Genomic DNA, 22,563 nt, shown 5'->3' on the forward strand with positions numbered 1-22,563 from the left:
TGGCCCCACTGTGAGGAGAGACATACAGCAAGAGTGGAGGGAGCTCCAGGTGCTGCTCTTCCTACCTCATTCCTCACAGCCCCTCCACATGCCCACTGGTTAGAAAAAAATAATGAACCACATAATCAGAAAAAACCAACCAACCAGACAAAAAAAAACCACAACCGCCCCCCCCCCAAAAAAAAAAACAAAACAACAAACCAACAAACAAAAAAACCCCAGCCCAGTCAAGTCTTTTCAGCAGATTAAACCCTTTTCGAATGAGCCATTCTCGAGGTGTTGTTTGTACTGTACTCAGTTTTGAGCCCCTCACTTTAAAAAGGACATTGAGGTGCTGGAGGGTGTCCAGAGAAGGGCAACAAGGCTCATGAAAGGTCTAGAAAATGTCTTATGAGGAAGAGCTGAAGGTGCTGTGGTTGTTTACCCTGGAGGAGGCTTGGGGGGAGCCTCATCCCTCTGTGTAGAGTTGTAACTCCCTGAAAGTAGAGTGTAGTGAGCTGGGGGCCAGTCTCTTCACTGTGACTGCAGTGAAAGGACCAGAGGAAATGGCCTTCAGCTGAGACAGGGGACACTCAGATTAGGTATTATGTAAAATTTTTCACTCTTAAGGTGGTCAGGCACTGTAATAGGTTGCCTCAGGGAAGTTGTGCAGCCACCACTCCTAGAGGGGTTTAAGAGGCATTTGGATCTGATGCTGGGTGTGGTTTAGGGGTTAGGCCTGGTTTAGTGGTTTAGGGGTTACAGTGTTGGTGCTGGACTGATAGTTGGACTGGATGACTTTAGAGGTCTCTTCCAATCCTGATGATTCTACGATTTGTCAGTGTAGTGATTACTAACTCTCCATGCAAAAGACACTATTTTTTCATATCTTTGTACTATTCATCATAAAACAGATGATGTGTGTTTCACAGAACAATTTTCTTTTCCCTGGAATGGTCTTTCCCAAGCTGGTCTTTTCTTTCCTCCCTTCACAGCGGCAGAAAGGGATGGTGCGAGGATGGGACTTGTGAGAGCTCTCTCCTGCCTCTGGTCTCAAGCAGGTTGTGACTGTTCCCTAAAACAAACCAAGAACTTACACCTGAGGACTACCTTTCTCCATGCCAGCAAAAGATACTTCTGCCAGTGTGGTCTGCCTGCCCCTCCGTGTTCCAGCTACAACAGCCCATGTGGTCTTGCACCGGCACCACGGTGACCCAGAACCACAGAAGCGTTCGGGCAACGCTCTCAGGCATATGGTGTGTGATTCTTGGGGATGTGTTATGTCGGAATCTGTGGTATTGATGTGCCCTGGACTCCCACAGTGCTGAGCAGAGCTAAGGCTGGACACGCTGGTGCGTGTGGGTCCCTTCCAGCTCAGGCTGCTCTGTGATTCTCCGCTCACCCGCAGGTGTGCGCGGCGGCGGCGGGCCCGAGAGGGGCGCGGAGGGGCGCGGGGCGGGAGGCGGAGCGGGCACGGCTCCTGGATCGGCCCGGCTCCCGGGTCGGCCCGGCTCCTGGATCAGCCCGGCTCCCGGATCAGCCCGGCTCCCGGATCGGCCCGGCTCCCGGGAGGAGGAGCGCGGGCCGGAGGGCGGCTGGCTGCCGTTCCCGGCGCGGGCCACGAGGTGGCTCCGCGCGGGTGACCCGGAGCCCTCAGAGCCCCCGGGGCCGCGCCGGCTCCGAGCACAACGTCCGCGTTTCTCGTTCTGTCGCATTTCACAGGCGCTTGCTCATCGCCGGGTCTGCCGGAGGACAGGCACGCCCTCCGGCAGAGCTGAGAGCTGTGCTTGGGAAAGAAGGAGGCGGCCTGAGCTGCCCGGGGAGGCTCGGGCTGGGTGCGGCTGGCGAGCGCCCGGCCCCGGGGGTGTCCCCGCTGCCGCCCCCCCCCGCCTGCCCCCTGAGAGCGGCGAGGCGGGCGGCTGGCTTCCACGGTGTGGGTCCCTGCAGCTTATTTGGAAAATAAATATCTACCGGTAGGAGATGAGTGGGGTGACTCAGTAGGTAAAAGTGAAAGAGACATTGCAAAGACTTTCAGGGCTTTAAAAGTTGTAATAGAAGTTTGGTGGTTTTTTTTTTTTTTTTTTTTTTTTTTTTTTTTTTTTTTCCGCACTCCTTTGAGGTGGGCTATTTTTATGAAGAAAATTCTGCTCACATTACAAAAGGGGGATGTCAGGGGGTTTGACTGTCATTGAAGTTGAAATGAACTTTGTCACCCTGTTTAAATATTTAAGTCTCCTGACACAGGCAAATACATCACGAAGTGCTAAAAAATATATTTAAAAATACAGCTGCCTTTGAGATGAAGCATTTCTATTCCCACTGTATCAGTTCACTTTGCTCAAGCAACACTGAGGTACAGAGTATGGCAAGAAACTGTGGACTGGATAGGAAGATCCATATCAGAACCTGTGCATTTGAAGGGGTAGCATTTTGTTTTATGCTGTTTTAGCCACTCTGTTGATTTAACTGGTTTCCAAGAGCTTAAACATCTTATCAATATGCACATGTATCAGTTTCTACTTCCAGTCATATTATGTCCTATTCCCTTAAGTAGCTGTAGTTTTATTATAGTTTCATATTGTTTTGCATACCAGTAATGTATAGGGGATTTTTTTTTTTTTACTTTCTCTTAACAGTCTCACCTTCCCTGCACACATACAATGTTGCTACTTTTATGTCTACTTTGGTTGTATTAAAAGTGCTAATTTAACTCAGAACTCAGGAGATGGTCTTCAAACCTTGCTCTGTAACAGGTCTTTGCTTTGGATGCAATATTGAAGAAGATAATGGATGTACTTTAAAATAAAAGTGAGGGTTTTTTTTAGATTGACTGATAAAATAATTGTCATGTAAAAACTTTAATGTGTTCAGGGCAGAAACTCGTTTTACCTTGGTGCACTTTGTCTGAGGTGATCTCAAAGGGCACTAGCTTCCTGGGCAGCTGTGAGTATGCAAGGCTAAAGCTGGAGGCATTTGTGTGAGTGGGAGTCCTCAGTCATAATTTAAAAGCAAACCATATGCACCACGTTGACAGTCTCTTTAGTTTCATCCTTTCATGAGGTGGTGGAGGGTCTTATGATCAGCACAATGTTTTCATCTCCTGCAGGCCACAAAAGTAACTCTGAGAGGCTGGGACTGGGGATTGCCATGAAAAAGACTTGAATGAGCTGAAGGAGACCAGCTCATAGTGGAAATGATACCATAAAGGTAGAAGAGCCCAGCATGAACAACAAACCTCCATTTTGCTGATGGTTTCTCCAACTCTGGCCCCGCGCCAGTTTGGTTTTGATGGGCTTAGCTGATAACACAAACATCTTCCAACCTCCAAGTGTGTGAAGGATGCTACCAAATCCTACAGCTGTTGAGAAGTGAGACATTTATACATTCTTATAGGTTGCTTTGTACATTCCTTGAAGACAGAAAACATATTCAAGATAGATTGCTCACAAATATTTTGAGTAAATCCTTCTATATCTGAAGGAGAAGACCACTCAGGTTGTGCCCTACCCTTACAACTTTTCAGTTGTTTTCAGAACAAGTGAAAAGCACATATGCAGCACCTGCTGGGGTAAATAGGGCTGAAAGTTCTCCTAGGTATTGAAAAAAATAATCATTCCAATTTTCTTAGTACAGTTCTTTTTTGAGTCTGAAACGATATAAACTATATATCACATATTGACATTTATGTCCTTCAGCAGTGTGACATCACTTGTCACTTAATGTAAATTTGTCCAAGTCATACAAAAGTCAAGTATCTGAAATCTGAGCTCCAAGTTACAAGGAAATATACTCTTACTGACTGACTCATATTTTTTTTGCTCTTATGTTCAAGCTTGTGGAAAATGAATATGCAACCAGGAATTAAGACAGTAGTTAAAACCTACATAAAGAATTTTAAACAAACTGTGCAAACTCTACAAATCTATGCCCAGATCCCATCTGTTCTCAGTCACAAAAGTATTCACTGTATAAATAAGCCCTTTCAATGAGCACAGTGGGATGGGGTTTCCTTCAGTGTGACACTGATGTGTTTGACCTGGGGTTGGCCTACAGATGTGTGCCCATGTGTGAGCAGTGTGGACACTATCTGCCTGACAAGGTATATGCAGGATAAGCACATTGGGCTGGTGTTTTAATCAATTTGAAGATAAGTTCTGAGTATATTTTTTAAAGCTGTGACTTTGGTAAAGAAAGCAACTAATGTTTTTAGTCTGTCACACCCCCAAAGACATCTCTTTGTCCGTCCATCTGGCTTGCTTTGTTTTCAGGCTGTTTTGTTGAGAAAGTGTTTTTAGGGATACCCTGTGGGATATATGGTGTGGGATATGTGGTGAGATATATGTTGTGCTTGAGGTGATCACTCTGTGGTCCTCTTGTGCATACCAGAAGTGAATTCCTTTCTAATTATGCACACCAGCTGCTGTCCAAGTCCTGTTTCCTGCACTAACATGTTTCTGCACTGGGAGAAACACTTTGTTCACATCTTGAGAGTAGCTGATCCAATGAGTAGAGTATTGATTTCAGAGGACAAATCCCAAGCATAATTCAGACTAGTTGTATATGTGGATTTGAAAGTGCAGGCTAAAATTGTAAATATTACCTTGCTTTCAATAGGATGCCAGCAGAGGAAATAAAGTAATGGTGTGATGTCTTCTCAGCAAAGAGGCTGTTCTCACGTAAATCAACTTTCTGAGATTAGTTGTTGTAAACTTGGATACTTGGATTATACTTGTGAATTTTGGTCACCAAATATGCGTAAATTAAATCTAAGAGTAATTAGATTTACTCAGAGGGAAGAGAGCATTTTTGAAAACAAAGATGAGTTGTGCAAGGAGAGAAGGAAGCCTGAGTCTAGGCCCATCTGTAGTGATCTCAGAGGAGATGTGGGAAAGGGAGACATTGTTGTGTGGGTGATGGTGATGTCTACAAACTTCTCTGATAAGGAATGTGATCACTTCTATGTCTCTGCATGAATGATCAGCATTAAAACAGAAGGAACATTTGGGAGAGGGCAGATGTGAGTAGCTCAGTTAAGAGGATAGTGGAAAAAGAGCTAGGAAAATACTATAAGTGTTCTTCAAATAGGAAAAGGGTAAAGATAAAGTGTTAGGTCACATTATTTTGAGTCATGCATGGTTTGTTTTCTTGTGTTTATTGGAACAAAAAGAAGATAGAAAAGTAGAAATTCTGTGCTGAGCTCATGAATCCTCATATATAAAACAGCTGCAAGCTGGGAAGGTGTTCTCAAGCCCTAGATTTGTAACTGTGGTAGAGGTGCAGACAACATAAAAATTGCTTTTTATTTTCAGTTTTGGTCACTGATGTAGATAAAAGTGAGTGTATATGAACATCTGTGTGTTTGCCAAGTATGTAAGTAAAATAACATACAGTGAATTTACCTCAAGTTTTCATGAAAGTGTCACCTAGCTTTGCACAGCAAAAGTACATGTGAACAGAGTTAAAAAGGACAAAAAAACCTTAAGTTGTTTTACTTCATTGTTAACTAAATGTTTTGAATGTTTTGCACTCAAACAGCATAGAACATTATTTATTGAACTTTGGATATATGGGGGAAGGGGTTATGGCATGTCTTATTATAGGTCAGTTGCAGAAATCACATCTATGGATATTCTAATTTCTGTCCAATTTAGATTCCAACTATTCACACTATCATAACATTTTATATTTTTTATTTTAAAAAGGAAAAGGTGAAAAGATTTGACAACGCAACTTAAAGAATGTTTTTGGACTAAGTTACAGACCTAGAGTATTTGAACCATTGCACACCACTGAGAACACAGTGCCTCCTTTTAGATAATAGTGATTTTATACTCATAAACAAATACTGATGGTGGGACCCGGGTACTGTCCAGTACAATGATATGGAAAAGAGTATCAGATAAGTTATTTTCTTATTGATTTGATCCTGAAAAATCAAAAATTCAGGGGAAATTCAGTTAGTTTGTTCAGTCAGTGACCATGTGGATGTAGTGAAACTTTTGGGGACAAACAGGGTGAGAAGATGTGCACATCTATATCTGTTTCAGAGTGCCTGAGCAAGTACAGAAAGTCCATGATACCACTCTTGCAATAAAAAAAAAGTAAAAACCCCATTCTTAAGAAAACCCAGCAGCAATGGAATTTGTTTGGATTTAAGAAAAACTAAGTAAAGAGCATAGGACTGACTTCATTCATAATCTGAGTCAAGATTTTGTCAGTGGGGTTGTCTAATGAGTGGGAACGCATGGGTATGGGAGATCCTGTGTGGGGCTCCATGACAATGGAGACTTGGTGGCTTTACTTGGCCCTGAGATCTCTGTCTTGGTAGGAATTTTGCCTTCCACTAGTATGAGACCAGTTTCTATAACTGTGCTCCTTTCCTCAGGAAAACTGATTGTGTTCCTTATATATCTTTGACATACATACTGATAGCCAGAATACCTCATACCACTTTCTACAGGAAAAGTGCATGAAAATGAGGAAAATTACCCTCTTGAGTTTGGCTACATGATCTTTTGTCACAAACAAAAAGTTTCACCAGCAAAATCACAAAGCAAAAATCTACTGGCCTTTCACGAAATGAAGCCTGTATTTGGCTAAGAAAAGGCAGAAAAAATTCAGACTAATTTGGCTTGATGAAGTTGTGGTTACCACAAGCATAGATGAGGTGTGAGATTCAGCACTGACTACAGTCAATGCAAGCAAATCTCACACCACAGGGGCAAAGATGAAAGTAGGCCCAAAGAAGCTCATGTCCTGGTTCAGCAAGTTCCAGCTTTGTCAGCTTCAGGGGCAGCAACCCACCTCAGGATTCCCACCTCAAAAGTTAGTATTTATGCTGGATTTCTGGGTGCTGGGTAAACAGATAGCCTGTTTTCTTCTCTGCCATCTTCCTTTCTGTCCTGCCCAACATAAAGCAGGCTGCAGTGAGGTTACTCTCCCTTTCTTTGCTGACATTTGGAAGCAGCTCCACCTCTGCCACCTCCTTCCACCCATTCTGACTCTAAGCTGATTTCCTCCCTCTTTCCAGGCTGTAGGGGTTGTGTGTGGGCAGGGGTGTCTATCCTTCCTTCCTCCTTGTTCACCCTCATTTCCTTGCAATAATGCAGTCACCTGATGGTCTGAGTCAGCCACACCTTTCTACCTCCCAGAATACTCCCATTCTCTCTGAGGAAAAGTCAGGCTGACAAATGAGAGCTGAGTACCTCCTGTAGACCAGCTCTTGGGTCAGTCTAACCACACGAACATGATACTTATCAAACATATAAGGGACAGGAATTTGCTAGGAGTCCAAGGTGAGGTATTGAGATATGCTCAGCTCTCAGAATGAAAGCTTTTCCTAGACTTTACAAGATATGCCTTTACAAGATATTTTCTTGAAGCTAAGCATATGCTTCTGAGCAGGGTCCTGTCATTAAATGGTCAAATATGAGAGGTGTGTCATCTCCAGCAATAAGAGAAGAAGATGGTTTTGGTGAAAATATCATTACTCTTTAATATTGACTTGTACTTAAGGAATCCAGGTTTGGAGTAATCCATTTGGCATTCTGTGCTGTTTGCTTCTTTTGGCCAGACTTTTTGCTTTGTTCACAAAGCTTAAAGGAAGATAAATATTAACATAATTTTAAATTCACTTTCCAAGGAAATTTTACCTGAATAAAAGGACATAAAAGGGAATATGACTTGTGTTCGTTTGGTTTTGTTATATGTTTTATAGCTTTGTCTGATATTCAAAGACCTAAGCAACTTTACTGGGATCAATAGGAAGCACTGATCCATCCCTCAACCTTGCCCAGACTTCTCCCTTGTGGCAGCTCCAGAGCTTAAACACTCCAGGTGGACTGTGTCTGGCTCCAGGTAAAGTTTGTCAATACTTTTAATCTGACACAGTATACGTAATTTTCATATATGTTAAAAAGGTAGGTTCAGCAGTATCAAACAAGTCTGAGAATTTGATTTCATTTTATCAAGTTACTTGTCCAACCAACCAAAGAAAAAGTTACTTCCCCTAAACTCCATAAAATAAATTGGAAGACTTATTTTGATTTTTCATTGTAATACCTTAAAGTAAATGGTATCTTTTTCTGGTTTGAATATACTATACATGTTCAATTTTAATTGAAATGTGTTTTTAAAAAGTAAATAAACTCAAAATCAAAATGAAATGTCCACTTGATATTAAGTTAAATATTTAATGTAGTTTAAAATGTTGTTAAAAAAAGCTTGTATTTGCTCAGTGTTTTTCACTTTTTCTGATTTTCCTGTGAATGGAAGCATCAACAACCACAAAACTTTAATTACTGACTCTTCATTTAACTTCATTCCTGGAAAAAAGGCTGCTTTTCTGTCACTTATAACTAGGGTCCTACAGTCAGTATTAGTGCTTCTTTTCCAGGATTTTAGGCTGCCAGGTACATGTTTTTAAAGGATTCTTAACAGATTAAACATAGAAGTCAAAAGACAGAGTAATTCAAAATAGAGGAATACCTACTGCTATTTCCTCACTTGGTTGAGTCTACACTTTTTAGTATTCTTTAGGACTCAGTCAGCCTTTTTTTTTGTGAGCATCTCTGTTTATTCTGACCCTCCTACAATTTCCCACACAAAGTAACTTTTTAACTCTATGATCAACTCTATATCAAGATAGCATCAGGGGGTTCATTGCTCTGCAGTCTAGACTAAAACAGAAGCTTCTTTTTTGGCTTCAGATGTCCATACTGATCTTACAAGTAAGGCACAGATGCTTAGGATCATTCTTTTTCAAATTAGCCAGAAAAAAACCCAGACACATGCTGCACCATAAAGCCACCTATACATCATAGTGTCTGAAAAAATCAATCTAGAACTTGAAAATCATGTGATGGGTTAATCCTGGCTAGCAGCCAAATGCCCAGTCAACTGTACTACACCTCCTCAACTGGACAGGGGGAGAAAATAAGAAAAAAACAAGAATGAGAAAGCTTGCGGGTTGAGGCAAGACAGGGAAATCAATTGTCAATTACTGTCATTGGCAAAACAGGTTCAACTTTATAAAATGAATTTAATTTATTGCCAGTTGAGTAGAGGGAAATAAGAATACAAATACTAAAACAACTCCTTTGCTTCCCCCATTCCCAGGCTTAACTCCCCCCCTTTAGTCCTGACTTCTTTCATCGCCCCACTGAGAAGTGTGGGGAGGATGGGGAATGCAGGTAACAGTTAATACGTAACAGTTTGCTGCTCCTTCCTCCTCACATTTTCCCTTGCTCCAGTGTGTGTCCTCTCCATGGGCTGCAATCCTTCAGGAAGAAGCCTTCTCCAGTGTGGGCTCTTCCTGGGTTGCTGTTCCTGCGAGAATATCTATCCCCTTTGGTATGGTCCTCTCCTCGGGCTGCTGTAGAACCTCCACTTCTGACACTGATGTTTCCTCCATTGTTTCTCACTCTTTTTTTCCCCCCTCCTCCTCTGGCTGTCCAATGTTTTCTTCCCATTCCTAAATATGTCTTCAAACACAGCCCAAATTCCCTGATGGGCTCAGCTGTGTCCTGTGGTGTGTCTGCTGGTGAGCTCACTGGAGCTGTGTCCAGCATGGGGCATCCCCCAGCCTTTTCTCACAGAGGTTACCCCTATGAACGTCCTGCCACCAAACCCTTGTCAAACACAACCAGTGCAGTGGTTCATAGATGGATTTACCAAATAATCCTTTCCTGTTCTTTTCTTCTTCCCAGGAAACTGTAGGAACACTGCAATGAAGGCTGGCAGTGCTTGTCACGACTCCAGCAACATACAGAGGGAGAGGCAATGAGAGAGGCATTTTGTGTGCATGTCAGAGACTTAAAAGCTCCCCAGATCTGGGAGAGTTATAAGTTACTGAAATTAGCTCATGCTGAAAAATGCTTGTTCACTAATGGCAATAACAGCTATGTCACGTGTTTACCCCTGAGATGCCCAAGGACACTCACCTGTGTTGTACTAAAAAGGAAGAGCCCAGAAATGTATTAGTGTTGTATAGATAAAATATTTAAATGGTTATAGCTAGATGGACTATAGAGATATTAATCTCATATGTATGCATACACTGTACATTTTTATACTAAAGTTGCAGCATAAATGACCCCATTAAATCGTGTTACTTTCCTAATCCAATAAGCGCTTAATCTCATTGCAAGTGTTGGAAATAATTATTCATTTATACACTTGTTTTTGCCACACATTTTATGTCAACAAGGAGTGTGCCTTTCACTAATCAGTTAAAACAGCTGGCGGATAAAGGAGTGAACAAGAATTGAGAATTTGCTATTTCTGGGAAGAAGACTATTGGTAGTTTTTCTTTGGTCTGAGATGTTATTGATTCTACAAGAAATGTTGTATTACACACAAAGAAAAGGCTCTACTCAGTGTTAACAATCATCAGGACAAAGGTGAAAATCAAAACCTTTGTACTACTCAAGCTGCCTCACCCTGCTGTCTCTTACTTGACCCTAACTCATTGAATTTTACAGCTGCGAAGACGTAGAAAGACTCCACCCTTTTTCAATATTCTGCACTTCTCTTACCTCTCAAGTGTCTGCCATACTGAAGAATGTCATATAAAAGACAGATGTGTGGGCTTTTTTGGTTGACAATTCTTTCCCAAAAGAGGAAATGCTCTTTAAGACCATTGCAAAGATAATCTTGTTCTTCTATATTCCTGTGGGAGCTGTAGTAGATAGAGAGATTCTATTCTGGTTACCAAGAACCAGCTTAATGGTCAGGTATTTTTAAGTTTGTTCAGTTCAATGCTCTCCCATTCTTCTTCACTCATCTTGGGAAATACTTCACTCCCCTCTTTATAAGCAGTTCACGTGCATGCCATGACTCAGGCTGGGCTTAGTGTTCCACCCCAGCCGTGTTGTAGGACACTGGGGTGAAAGTGGGTTCCTTATCTCTTGATGGACCATATTAGCCTTTCTCCAGATCAATATGGTGTCACATATGGCAACTGCAACTTATGTGAGGGCAAGGAAGCAAAAACCAAATGAATAATGTTGCACTGTGTATTTTTTCATTCCAATTTGTCACACTTCGGTCTGTGTTTATTACAACTGTAGGTGCAATTGTTTTGTCACTGAAGAGAAATACTAGCCTTTGTCAGAAGAATGGGAGAAAAAAAGATGATGCTTTTGCTGTCATAGTTGTGGTCTGGAACATTATGCAAGTATTAAAGCATCGGGTAAGAAAAGAAACATTTTAAAGCTTAAGGAATATTTTGGAGTAGAAAAGTTTGAAGTTATTTTTAACACAGGTGTTTCTGTAATGCAGCTATGCTGTATGAGGAAAGTTCTCAGTTCTCCATGGCACTCACAATAAGTGTAACACCTTTGTAGAATGATTGCTTAGTAACTCTTGCTGGAATGTAATAAATTTAGGAAGACTTGTAAAATCTACTTCTGCTAAAGATATTTCCCTTTTCACAGTCTGTTTTTCACATAAGTGTTTATTTCAGTATTTGTACTAAAAACCTTCTTATAAAAAGAGTAAATCAGATTTCAAATTTTAGGTTACTTTCTACTTCTCAAGTAGCACCACTGCAAATGTTAAGAATAGGAAATTAAGGAGATGTACACATTGAAAAGGATGTGTCCCAAGGTGTGTTCATTAAGACAAAACTGCTGCAAGGAATTATACAACTTGTCCATCTGGTCCATCATTTATAACCAAGAAATGAAGGAAAGATCCAACCATCACCTGTCTCAAAGTACTGTAGAAATGGCCATGATAAATATGCTATTTTAGCTATTTTACCTTTCAAGATCAATACTGACAAGAAGTCAAGAAGAGGGACAATACTGAGAAACGTTGATAAAAATTTCAGGAAGTTTTAGCACAGCTCTTATACCTTTGAGTAGAAAAATTGTGCTCTTTAAATCTTTATATCGTCCCATCACATTCAAAAAATGTTTTTAGAGTGAATGCTGGGTAAAACTGCAGGTTGTCTTTCATACTTTCTGCCTTCTGTGTAGTGTAGTAAGGCATCTGAAAAAGGAAAAATCACATTTTTCTTCCTGGAATCCATAACATGTTACAGACATGCTTCCTGAGGATAAGTGGTGTGACAGTATCTCAGATCAAAACCTGATTGCACTGAAATCTAGGGACATGCTCTGCTGAATCACATATTCTCCATGTGCACAAGTATCCAGTGCTAGAACACAGTGGTGTGACACTTGAAATGACACTGAAAACTATTGAAAGACCCTGATCAGGCCTTAATATTGTGAAATGCTGGAAGATCTTATTTGTGTTCTTTGTAGATGTAATTGACTGGTTTCCAGCCAGATTAAATAAATAGAAGACCAGATTTGGGTCTTGGGTCAATGAGATAATTCCTCCAACCTCCTGGCAAATTTAGCTGAATTATGTTGTTCACAATATGGTCTGTGAATGTTTGTTCCTGTTTTAAGATATTTAAATGGCAATTTAAAATAATACAGAATTTTGGAGACTTATGGGCAACTATCATGTATCATCTGGCATGCTTGTAGGTCATATTTCTGAAGGGTAGTTCCATGTATACATATTTAAACCTGGAAAGGTGGAATGCTTGGGTTTGCATCTTAAATTCTTTTTTTGGGCACAAATCTACAGATTGCTTTAATCAGGACTTGTCAGTGCAAGTTAAAACTTTAAAAAGTTGGTAATTAAATATGTGTATCCTTGTGCAAGTATAACAGTCAGGAAGAAAATTATGAAAGCCTAGATTGCATGTGGAAGAAAAACCCTTGACATTAGCCTATAAAAAGTGATTCCTCTCAGTGGCTTAAGCACAGCTATTAGAGGGACTAGGTGTCAGAGCCCATATTAAAATGGAAAATGGAAAGAGTATGTGATTGGTTAATCTGCTGAACAACACTGACTCATGTTAATAAGGTTAGAATCCTATATGTGGCCTTACAAAACCAAGACTGTTTGCAGCTCTGACCTTCCCCTACTGTGTGACCTTGAGCATATAGCATTGCCCAGTGCTTGGGTTTTCCTCTTAAAATGGCAGTAATATTTCCTCACCTTTGTAAAACTCTATGAAAACAGTTAATAAAAAACTTTTCACATGCTTTGAGTATTATTCTTACTACTGATGTTTTACTGTGACAATTCTTGTAGGTTATGAGGGAAGAAAATTCCTCTGCAAACATACAACCAGGAGAGAACTTGTAGCTGCTGAGTGGTTTGAGGTCAGATCAGCAGTAACTATAGGTTTTCAGAAGTCTTAAAAGCTGCTTCTTTTAGCAGGAAGGGCAATGAGTATCCCAAGGTGGGGGGGAAATTGTGGCAAACTTTCCTTGTAATTGGCTTGCATCAGTCAGAATACCGGTGAAACACAAAGGTCAAGCAACTTATTAAAAAAAAAAAAAACCAAAAAAACTATGTGAATCTAAGATTAGTCTTGACATTTTCAAAACCTCAGAAAATTAGGGGAAGGGCTGCAGGCCTGAGGATTGTGGTCCCTTAGGCTGACTGGAGGAAAGATTATACTAAACATTTTGAGACCTGAATGATCCATTCTGTATTAGAGAAGATTTACAAGATCCTCAGAGAACACTTAAAACATCTGACTGAGAGAGAGTCTGTGGACTTTCTGCTTTCTTGGTAGGGATTCTCAAGGGCACCATTAAGGAATCAACTATTGCGATTGATGGAAAAATAAAGAAATCGAAGAAGAAATGAAGACAAACTGCAATGTGGACTTTTTCCTGCAGTCCCATGATATCTTCAGCATTAAGTGATTTTGGCAGATAATTTCTACTATGAAGCATGTGGATAGCCAGAAGGCTATTAAGAGAGAATGATGCTGTAATATAGCATGGAGGATTCTTATAAAGTGTATCTTTCTTTCATTCAAAGTACATGATGAAAAATGATGTGTCCAGAGTGCTAACAAATTATAACAAAGCATAAATTTTCCACATGTATATATTTTTATGCATATATATATAATGCTAAACCACCTTTACTATCATAAGCCAACATTCTCTCCCCCAGCCTGTGCTATTTATTTCCTATTTATAAAAGTAATTCCAACTGCATCTTTTAGCTAATCCTAGCTAGCTCCATATGCAGGCTGACAATATGCCTGAGGTGATAATATGTCTGGTCAGTTAGACCAGTGTGTGGTAGATGTAAAATCCTTAAATGGGAATGTAGGATTCTGATGGAATAAGACCCCATGTTCACTTTGCACAGATGAAAATGATCTCATCATGTGCAAGATGATAGGGGATAAGGCTCCTCCTTTCTTCCTGGTACAAATTACATTTGAGTGATGTAATGAATATATAAACATGCAGCTAGATGGATTTGCTCTCTCCCACCCATCTTTATTGTTTATAGACTCATCTTACGAATTTGTCTTTCCCCGTTCTATGAATTGTTTGTGAACAGATTAATTAATTTAATTACTTTTAAAAATTCATAATTGTGTTTGTGAAACTTTCCTGAAGAATGGTTGTGAGCCTTTAGATTACTACAGAGCTGTGCTCACTGTAGTATTACTGGTCACCTCAGCAGCATGAGAGAGCTACCAGTTTTCTGCCTGAACAATTCCAAACACTGTGTAAATATAAAGCTTCTATTTCTATCTTTAGAGAGGTTTATGTGCCCAAAACATCTGGATTTTTTCCATGCTACCATAGACTTGTTAGAAGTCTTTCCTTCTCCCTGTTAGCTGTGTCAAATTTCTGTGCTTTGACTGTGATCATTATGAGAACATCTCACACCCCAAAGCATGTTCATTTTCCACATTTTCATTTTGCCCAGGGAAAGACTACAAGACCAGTTTGCAGAGCTAGATGATACAGACTGGCATTCAAAATGCCATTTTGCTGGTGCTTATTTTAAACCTTGTTCTTCCTGGGCCAAATCGGACTGACTTCAGTCTGTAACAAGCTCCTTTCAAGGTGTATCTACTTGCATCTGTGCCAGTACTCTGGGGAGGAGTGGTACTAACTACAGTAATGTCAATCTGTGTTATGCTGTGGCCTTGGATTTAAAAAGCAAAAACCAAACACGATTCTTCCTCATGACAGAGATGATGTCAGGCACAGTACAGAAGTGTTTAGAGTGTCATTTTATGAATTTATTGGTACACATTTTTTCCTATCGTTATTACAGAACATGTATTGAAGAAGTACATGGATCAACATTCATGAAAAAATGCCTAGCACTTATTTGGATTTCCTAAATAGGAATAATTCTGGATACTAAATAAAGACATTTCTAAGACCCTGTATTTGCAGGTAATAAGGGAATCTGGCTGGAGCCAAGCAAATATTTTTGTGCTGCCTTTGTTTAGATCAACTTTGTTTGCTCTGTATATCTAGGTTTCCAGTCAACTTCACATACAGAGAGCAGACATACAAATCTTGGGGAGAAATGGAGAAGATTTAGTCTGTTTGCTTTCACAGAAGGAAGATGTTAGTGTATGCAGAGTTGGGATAGGTTCCTATCGTGACAGAACAAAACTGACTTTTTGAGCTAGTGCCTTACCATGGCAATCTGCTTCAAAGGAACAACTGTCATTTTTGATAAGGATAGTGAGAATTACTGTCATCTGGAGAGATCACTATGCCTCTGGGTTGTATAGCATGTTACAACAGAAAAATTATTCTTTAAGAGATAAATAATTATTCCACTAAAAAATTTTATTTCTGGTTTAGAAAAGATGCAGTTCGTACCCTGCATTATTATAATATAGCTCCTTAGCTAGCTCTCTTTAAATATAAACTTGTGATATGCTTTTTTAAAAATATATATATATATGGCAGAGAGTCAGGCAGAAAAAGCAGCTAGTTAGTGGAAACCTTCACAGGGCAAGTGGAACTGGGGAGCATGCATGCACACCACATGCCTCCCCACAGCCAAGAGCCAAAGAAGCAGCTCGCAGTCTCACAGAAGCTGCGCAGCCAAGCGAGTTATTATGGAGAGCTTCTCTGTGGCTGAGCCAGTAAGAGCTGGGTGCTAAACTTGTTTCCGCTTGAAGTTGCTCTTTGCATACTTGTTAAGGCAGAATGTTCTACCTTTTCACCTCTGCAATACTGGGTGTGAAACATGAGCCTCTAGGTGTTTCCTGGCTGGCAAGAATTCAATGGTAATAAAATTACTAGTAGAATAAATGTTTCAGAGGCAGTTATCCTCTCTCACCTGTTTGTAATTTTTTATTAATTATTACAAATGTGTTTAAGTACTCTACCTGATTTTAATCTGCTCTATTCCCAGGATTTACATATAAAGGTCTTTTTCCCACAGAATAATGAATAATCACATATGTCAGGGTGTGGTGTTAAAATGCTGAAGGTTGGTGATACACCTACTAGCAGTCGCTCATTTTGTAAAAGGCTGGGTTCTATAAGTAGTTTGCTTTTTATGGCTTTGATCCAAAATTCTGTTGAAATCAGACTCTTATTGAGTTAAAAAGCTACGGATCTAGTCCCAAATGTTCTTTTATGGGAAGTGTTTGTAGTGCCATTGTTAACAATATATGAAGCACTGGGCATGTGAACTGTATAAGTAGAAATTTTACTTTTCCCAAAGCTCCTGCTTACTTTTATGCATTCTTTGCTCAAGCAAACAGCAGGTGGCTTACATGAATAGTGGGGTTAATGAGACTACTTAAGTGAGCAAGAGTGGAAAAAAAAATTGCAAACTGGTCCTCTATTTCTGAGAATTTAGTATTTGCCAGATAGAGCTGAGAACTGTAAAGGATGGATATTATTATATATTGAAAGAAAACTGACCAGGATAGAGGTGGCAGAGGGGAGGAGGGTTTGTTGTTCCAGGAACAGCAGAGCTAATGAGATCTAATGCTTTTGTTTCTTAATCCCTTAACTGAATTAATCTCCATCCCTTCCCATGTGACATCATCCCCTAGGTGCAGGGAAGCTGCAGGGCAAGATGCAATGCTGCCTGGTCAGCCAAACAGAGGGTGAAGCAGCCTAACTTAGCAGTGCCTCCCCTTAGTAGAAATACTAACCTTGTCCCTGCTCTCCTACCACTTTCAATTCGCACAAGTTACGTAGAAACATAATTATCTTTGGCATTTCAGGTTGGAATGAAATAGGACAATGAGCTCCGAAGTTATTTGGGAGGAGAGAAGAAAAGATAATACAATTGTGTAGTCCATTTTCTTACCAACAAAAAAATTTACCCTGAACTCCGCTTGGTTGAACATGTAGTTCTCCATTCAGGTCCCATAACAACATGGCCTTTATGAATTTTTGAACACTTTACTTTCAGAATAATATACCTAAAAAATAGTAAGCCCTAATGAGATGATTAAGTATTTGTATTAGGAACTGGATCACCTGGATAATATTTGTGATTTCTCATTATGCCATCCTTATGCCTATCAGCATGTTACCTTTGCTGCCAAACTAGGAAGATGAAGATTAAATATTTTATACAGTTTTAGGGTTTTTTCTCTTTTTCAATTTTCTCTTCCATCTCTATATTACTGATTTGACAAGAAATACCAGTATATTGCATAAGTAGATTTTACACTGGCTCTATAATATCTGTAAAGGAAACAGTTTGTAAGTAACTGAAGTCTTGATGGAATTTGAGAAGACTGGATTATGAATGTCGATGGATCTCAAACTGCAGCTACACAGATAGATGCATGTGTTATCTGGGCAAGTATCAAGTAGGATTTCACAGCATAGTGGCTACACAAAAAATTCCTAACACTCTTGCTAGCAGACAAGATTTATAAATATGAACAGTTAGTGTTTGAAAGTTAAGGAAGTCACAAAGACCCAGCAACAAAGCAATCCAACAGAGGAATCTTCTTCCCAATTTTAAACTCAGAAAGTGATTTCTCTCAAGCAAAAGTGACATCAAATGCTTTTTTAGATAAAAGGCAGTACAAATAAGAAAGATCCTCCAGGAGAGGCTTTAAAGTGTCTTTCAAAATTAGCAAGCACAAAAAGCCCATAGGTCAAGAATCAAGTCCTCTCCTGTAATCCGTATTCACTCAAGACAGCATTTCAAGCTCAAGCTCCTGGAACTGACCTTCAAAAAGTCATTTCTTCATGAAATGCATGTTATACTATTGTCACTGTTCATCCATCTCTAAACACCTGGCATCAGGCAAAGTTCAAAGGAATCAAGCAATGAACTGACCTCTTGAGGGGAAAAAAAAGGTAAGAGCAGCACGAGGACTGGTCAGAATGCTGGAAAATGGACACTGATATGTTGAGCAGTAAGTATTGTGTGGTCACTAGTCTTGACAATTACTAAGTTTGGAATAAATTGTGCTATAAAAATCAGTGTACTCGTTGTACATGTATTATGTGTAAACACAAGAATTTTCTTGCTGATGAGCCTTGCATGTTGCTTGGAGTTAGCTAATATAAGAATTAGTAGAAATTGTATCCCTAACAGTACCTCCTTCAATTTTATGCTTGAAAACAATTTCAACAATTTATGAAGTGGAAATACACAATAAAGGTAACTTGTAAAAATTACTGACTCATAAAAGTGAGCAGAGACAAAGAATGATTTCTGAATTTTATATTTTATATCCTTGCCATGTGAATTGCTATTTCTTCTTACTGGAGGCTTTCCTGATGTGCAGCAATGCAAGCCTCAAGTGACTTGAGTCTGGGGAAGTCCTGACACAGTTTTCTGAAAATCTCTTTCTATTTTCCATTAACAATGATGACAGCTCCGATCTTCCCCACAAGATCACATTTAAGTATTCAGTGGCTATTAATAAAGACTTGATTGGATTCTAGTCACAATAGTTGTCATAAATGCAAGGTTTGAAAGCTTTGATCCAATATGGATTAAGATGTCAAAGGTCAGGAGACAAACTGAAAACAAAGAAAATTCATCACAGATATAATATTTTTTTTTCTGCAACTAAATACTATAGTACAATTATTGAGAAATCAGATTCATGAATATTTAAAGAATCCCAAATGACCTGAAGGGCAGAAATCTTTATTTGCTAAGAATATAAGGATGGGATAATTTTGAGCTCCTGGCTAGGAAGGCTCTGGAGCTTTTATCCTTAGGAAGACTGATCAGTCAAAACCAGAGTATGTGCAGCTCTTGAAATGGGCACAAAGATTGCCATTTGTCTTATTGACTTTTAACCCACTTTAGCTTGGGAGGGCTCAGAAATTTCACTTTACTACCATTGCAGCCATAAATTATGTTGGATTTTAGAAGATGTTTGTGACACTTATGGCCTTGTAGACCTGTGGACTTGAAGACCTTAGAAAAGGTCCTGTCATGAGTAAGTGCCCTTTTATGTGCTACCACCACCATATGAAAATTGACTTCTGTGCTGAAAATTTGTTTGCTAGCACAAAGTTGGTGGATATCTTCTGCACTTGCTGCCTTCCATTTTCCAACAGAAATATTCCACTGTGGATAATAGAGCTGTGTTAGGATGGTAGGACATGATCTGTTTACCGAGATACTATGACAGAGCAGAGCTTTGCTGGCAGAGGCCTTGGTAAGAATAAATAAAAAAAAATGGTTGCTGGTTGCCACATCTATCTTCCTCTTATGATACAGAAATATCTAGAAAATCCTGGAGATATGTCCTTTAAAATCATCAGGCATTAACATTTTCCTTTTTTCTGTCTCTGAAAAGTTGTTCATACCTTGAGGGAATTTGATGGGATTTGTGGGCATAACCCTGGTTTGTTAATAAGAAGTGCACTTTTAGGTTTTCATGAAAATCTGATGCTTAGTTATATTCCTCAAGGGAGATTTAAGGGAAAATTTTTTTTAGTGACACAAAAAGTATTTTGTTGCTTATGTTCCCCACTGAGTAATGTGTCTGGATTCCCTATCATTTAATGAGGAATTAATGGCTCCAAAGAATTAGAGTAGTAAATGTCAAAATACATAAAACTAAATGGAGACTAATATTTTTTATGGACATCAGGTATCTTCAGATACAGTATGTGCATTAATGCAGTCCTCTGAGATATTGATTAGGTGATTAAGACAAACTGTGACAAATAAAAAAGGAATGCATATAGAAAGATAGCCAGAACTGGATGTTTCTATAAAGGTTTAAATGCAGAGTAAAACTGCTGTGTCCAACAAAGTTGCTGAAGACTCATTTCGGTGTAAGTTGAATTGGAGTCTGTCTCTAAGAGTGACTTAACAGTGACTCAACATGCTGAATTGTTGCTCCAAATAGTAGTTATCAAAGGCATCTTGCCTTTGCGTAAATGACTAATATAATTAGCTTATACCATCACCATAGGCATTGGCAAAAGTAATCATCATTACTATCCATTGTGTTCACAACATCTGAACCATTCATTTCAAAGCCTGTGGAACTGAAACTTCTATCCATCTCAGGAGAACTTTGTTTTCATCCTCTACACGTTTTCTGCAGGGGACTGTTTTCCATGCCTCCCCATCCTCCTGCCCATTCTTACTGCATACAAAATGTAATTAGCATTGTTCCTGCTTGCTTTATCTTATTTTTTTGTTTTAAGGAGTGAGGCAGAGATGGGAATTTTTTTTTTTTTTTACAATAAAATCAAATACAAAAGTCCTTTGTGCACAAAACCCTGTCCTGCTTGGTTAGCTCAATTAAACATATGTAAAAAGGCTCACAGAGTTGGCCCTATTTTGTTGTTAGTTTCATCCATACAATTCTGAAGTTATACGGGTGTAACCAAGGTCAGAATTTAGTCCATTGTATGCTTAAAAAGAAAAAGAAAGCACTGTGAGATTTTGATGTTTCACTTTTCTAGCAAAATGATGTGCTTCCGTAGCCATGAAATAAGGACATGATTTGAATGAGTTACCATCTCTCTGATACTGAGATAACGAATTTGAGATTGAATGCTGCTCTTTTTCAGGAAAAATGAACACAATGATTAATAGTATCATTGGCAGCACTGTTATTTGGTATGTAATACTCTCTTTATATTATTAAATGTTTGTGAAATTGCAATTAAAAGCTTGCCTTGTTTGCTAATATCCTCTCTTTAATTAAAGAACTCTTGCTGTGATCTTTGCCTTTTGTGAGCATGTTAGAAATGGTGTTAAGGAAGGGTTTAATCCTTTTAGACAAAGAGTCACCTGTTCACAGGCCCCTAAAATGTTTGTCACATCTCATTTAAGACTATATTGCTCAGCATCTTGTAGGATTAAGCATAGGCCTAACCTACCTGTTTCTCATTTTAGTAACATGTAGCAGAATACCTCAAGTAATAGCTGAAACACTGCTTCTTCAAATATCCAGGTAGCAATTCAGGTCTATCCACACTACCGGTGTTGATTGGTGCTCTAGTCTCCTTATCAGTTTCATGGCCCTTTTCTGCACTTGTTCCAACAGTTCCTTGTCTTCTTCTGTTGGGGCACCAGACCTGCACGCAGCATTCCAGATGGAGTCTCTGTGAGAGCAGAGCAGAGGGACAGAATCTCCTCCCTTGACCTGCAGGTCACACTCCTTTCGATGTAGCCTAGGATTCCACTGGCTTTCTGGGCTGCAAGCACACACTGCCTGCTCTTGTTGAGTTTTCCACCATCACCCCCAAGTACTCCTCTTCAGGGCTGTTCTCGATCACTTCTCTGCTCAGCCTGTAGGTGTGCCTGGGTTTGCCCTGTCCCAGGTGTAGGACTGTGCACTTGGCTGTGTTGAACTGGTTTTGAACTTCAGGTAAGCTGCATGTGTGAAGTAGGTCAAGGTTGTCTTCTCTCAGCTCTGCCTTTACAGCTGCACTAGCTCTTACCTACTTTGTACTCTTCTTTCAGTTTTAACTCCTTTTCCTCCTCTTTCATTGTCTCTTTGAGCCTTTTAGTAAAGGATGATATGATGGATTTCTATGGCACAAGAAGCCCACTTGGGATTATTCTCTTTCCCTATTGATTAATCAGAATACTCTTGAGAGCAAACTCTGCATGTAGCTATCTGTCTTTCAGTAATCTTCATAAGTTAGAAAAAAAAAAACTTTATTTGTTTGAGGGCAGGAGATGTCCTTCTTTCCATTATTTATAGTACATGTGTTGTGATTAGAGAAACTGCCACTGAGGTGAGGCTTCTTTTATTAATAATGCAAACCCTCTACTTATTGCTTTGCTTATAATCTGCTAAGATTTTTTAAAGGGCAAATAAAAAAGGAAAAAAAAGTTTTGAAAAGTTTTTGAAAGTTCAGAGAAATTACCAACAGATAGGTGCCCGATGAAAAATTCATTTCTACAGGGCTCTCAAGAATCCTCCGATCCTTTGTTCAAACTGCCTATTACTAAACACCTACACTTTAAAGACTGGGTATTTTAAGCTGCATGCCTGTGTTATAGACACCAAAACTCAAGACCTTACTTCCAGACTTGCAACATATTCAAAATCCACAATCTGAATAATTCTGGAAAGAACTCAGTAGTCCTTGAAGCATCCCACGAAAACACAAGGATTTTTAAAACTACATTTTTATCTATAAACAGAATTGCAGCTTCAGGATGAACAACTCCCTGTTTTCTTGGGTTTGGCTTTGCATCCTTGTTTCCTTGAAATAATAAAATAATAATCAAAATATTTGTCATGCAGCCCATGATGTGGTGTGATGGCAGTAAGCCAGCTAAACCAAGGATCCT

The 22,563-nt window shown here is 39.5% G+C and overlaps 1 long non-coding RNA gene across 1 annotated transcript; it reads left to right on the forward strand.

The window, feature by feature from the left end:
* Positions 1–1,639: 1,639 nt before the first annotated feature.
* LOC146768191 (uncharacterized) lies at positions 1,640–22,123 on the forward strand. Its single transcript, XR_014951932.1, has 2 exons — positions 1,640–1,952; positions 7,697–22,123. It is a non-coding gene; the product is annotated as an uncharacterized LOC146768191 (long non-coding RNA).
* The last annotated feature ends 440 nt before the right edge of the window (positions 22,124–22,563 follow it).

The sequence above is a fragment of the Lonchura striata genome, chromosome 2 (genome assembly GCF_050655825.1).
Source record: "Lonchura striata isolate lonStrDom1 chromosome 2, ASM5065582v1, whole genome shotgun sequence".
Taxonomy (NCBI): domain Eukaryota; kingdom Metazoa; phylum Chordata; class Aves; order Passeriformes; family Estrildidae; genus Lonchura; species Lonchura striata.